Source organism: Pinus tabuliformis, chromosome 9, assembly GCF_031772625.1.
Source record: "Pinus tabuliformis cultivar Carrire ecotype Pingquan chromosome 9, CPIR1, whole genome shotgun sequence".
Lineage (NCBI taxonomy): Eukaryota > Viridiplantae > Streptophyta > Pinopsida > Pinales > Pinaceae > Pinus > Pinus tabuliformis.
Genome location: NC_142307.1, coordinates 1534030270 through 1534033517, shown reverse-complemented (window position 1 = coordinate 1534033517; position 3248 = coordinate 1534030270).

The following is a 3248-nucleotide window of genomic DNA, read 5'->3' as shown; positions in this document are numbered from 1 at the left end:
ATTATCATTGTATTAGAGTGAGCATGAGATAAACAACACTCAAAGCACCCAATTATTCTGACTTTGTGGTTCTAAATTTGGTTGGAAGTATTCAAGAGTATGAGTTCCACCTCTGCAAGGGGAGCTTTGTCAATGAAATTTGGCCACTAAGGGTTTCATCCAATTTAAGACAACCTCGATCATTGGTTTTCCAAAAAAGTGACCAAAATACACGGAAATGAGGCTCACTATAAAAACGAGGCTCTCCATAAATGGGGCAATCCAAGAACCCCATATCAAATGTCATTAGAGTGTTTCTCATTTGGAGGTTGTCCCCTTGAGAAGGCATTTAAACTTCACTCGTTGTTTGAAATATCAAAAAAAATTTGCTTATATTGCAAGTATAATATCATGGCTTTGTCCTCTTTGAGTGTTTTAAATTTCTTCATATGTTGTTCTTAATTCTCAATGTATGTTATATAAGTACATTAGGAGTAGTATTATAGAACTTTCCTTGGAATAAAAAATTGTGGTTAGGAAGTATATGTAGGGAATACAAGAGGAGTCCCTTCGCTGGACACCCTTGTACACCTATGTTGGTACCTAGCGAACAGTATTACATTAGACAAATCTACTTACAAATTTAATCTTCCACATAGTACCCTCAAGAATATTTGAAGGCCTTAGATATCCCGAAGACCATCTTTATAAAAGTCTTTTGACATTTTCCTCTCTATAGCACGCCAATCACAACACTTGGAGAGATCACTCTATGTACTTGGGAATTGAAAAATACAACTAAGGGTACAAGCAGGTACTAGTGAAGAGTTGGAAGAAATAATGTAATCGAAGACGAAGTCAACAAGGGAGCAAGCAACTAGGGTTTCTTAGTTATCATTGCTCCTCCCTACTCACTACAAATTTACGTAGTGTAGATAGTGGCAGATTTGGTGTTTTGTTTCTCGCTTGGGTTGTTTGTAGTGGTTGTGTGTAGATTGCTTCAATATTCATGGCAGATCGGGAGTTTATGTTGTTGATTTGGGGTTTTAGTCTTGGTTTTTTGCTACCTTAGCTTGTTATTGCCTTGGTTGATCTATTCTCTTAGCCAATCTTGTTGATTTCATTTCTTGTACAATGGGCAGTCCTTCCAACCTTGAAGTCAATATTCATGGCTCTCTACCCCATGTTAGATTTGTAAAATGGGCGGATAAAATTATTTCTCTTGATTTGGGGTTTACTACCTCTACAAATAAGAACATTAAGACCCTTACGGAAAGAAATATGATTGATAAGTTCACAAGACTTTGCCCCATCTATAACTCTATTTTAGAATGGATTTCTAATAATTAGGAATATCATGAGCCCAATGGTATTTTATATTGTGGAAATGGTTATTTTGCTTTTGTTTTAAGCAAAGAGGATAGAGATCTGATTTATAGATCTGGGCCTTGTTAATGGGATCCAACGGAATGTTTCTCGCCCGGGAGACTCTAGATTCTAATCCTACCATGGAAATCGCTTCCATGCTTGTCTGGATCAGATTATTGTATCTTCCCTTCATTGCTATAGTAATGGTATTTTCAAAGCCATGGGTGCCAAATTGGGCCACTATTTTACCAATTCTCAGGGCAAGGACAATAACTTCTCCTATTCCAAAATTTGTGTTGAAATGGATTTTGCAAAATGACTCCCTAAGGTGATTCATCTTGACTTGGAGGGTTAGTCCTATCTCTAAGTTGTGGATTATAAGTAGGTTTCTTTTGAAGGCAATTTTTGCCATGAGTATAAGAACTTTGCAAAAGGTTGTCCAAAAGTTCTAACATCTTAGTCTCCTTTTATCCCTTTACCACATTCTCAAAGTAATTATGAGTAAGGAGCACTCAAAACAATTTGAAGGAAGCACAAATATCATCTGTCTAAAAGGCCTCATTCTAATAGGTATGAATCTCATCAATGTCCTCCCTCTAATTATAGATATGAAGCTTTGAAGTCCTTGGAGGTAGAAATCATATTTGAAGAAGATCGACCAAATCTAGTTCAAGTGCCTTAAGAGAATATCATTTCACCCGCTAAGGAAGAGACTACTTCTAAGGATATTGACAAAAACCCTCCTTCAAATAATAGGGAGAAGAATCAAGTTAAGAGGGAGAGAAGGAGTTCAATCTCTCCTATTCTCCTTCCTATTTCGATGTTCTAAAAAGCAATCAACAATATTAAGAAGTAGAAAATACCAAAGCAAGAAATCCCTAAATTTGGTTCCCATCATTCATAGCCTCATATGGTTCTTGTGGAGGGTCAGTTTCAATTAAATCTTAGAAATGTTTTGTTTTTGTACCATCTTGTGTGGGTAATTTGTAAAAATATATTCATGTTCTCAAGAAGCAGTACTAGGTTCAAGTCTCCAAAAGCTTTGGTATTGCATCTCCCCCCTTTCTTCTTTTATTGGGAGGAGGATGGTTTTTTTCACTCCTCTCTTTAGAATCATTGAATAATTTTTCCTAGTACTATTCATTATGATGCACTCCTAGTAGTATATACATATGTATGTATGTATAAGTCATCATAGGCATACCTTAACCATTATGGGTGACTTGTCTCAAATAATCCTTACACTATGTTTATCACATAAGTTTAGCTCATTAACAACCATATTGGTGGAGCCACATGGTCCAATAACTACCACTAAAATTATGACTGTGGACAAGATTACCCAACTAGAAGACCAAGTCTCTATAATCATCTAATAGGTACATCTTGTCCCTACACTCTCCAAATAGGTACAATGCATATTTGAGTCAATGGGGCATATTCAAAGTGGCTTGTCCACATTCCATTCCACCTTCAATGATCAATTGGATATTTGGAATGTTAGGTTGGTCATGTTACATCTAGCACCTAGTGTAAAGCATCACTAAGTGACCTAAACAATGTGCAACACACGAGAGTGCTAATATTGTCACCTCAACAACTACTCCCCTCTCTTCAGCAAATGAGAAAATCAAACACAAGGGAGGCTTTCATGGTAAGGCTAGAGGATCAAGTAACCTAGGGATCTTAAGCTAAATGCCCCCTAAGGATCCTATAACGAAAATCCATTGGATAATAATATGAAAAACTAGGGTTTACATTAGATGAAAGAATAAATTCAAGACTCAAGTTCAAAAGGCCTATGGGTCAATCTAAAGGCTAGGATTGGATATGGACTCTCAAACAGGTTACTTGAACACACTGAATCAAGAAAAACTGAAGGCTACTATAAACTAACATTT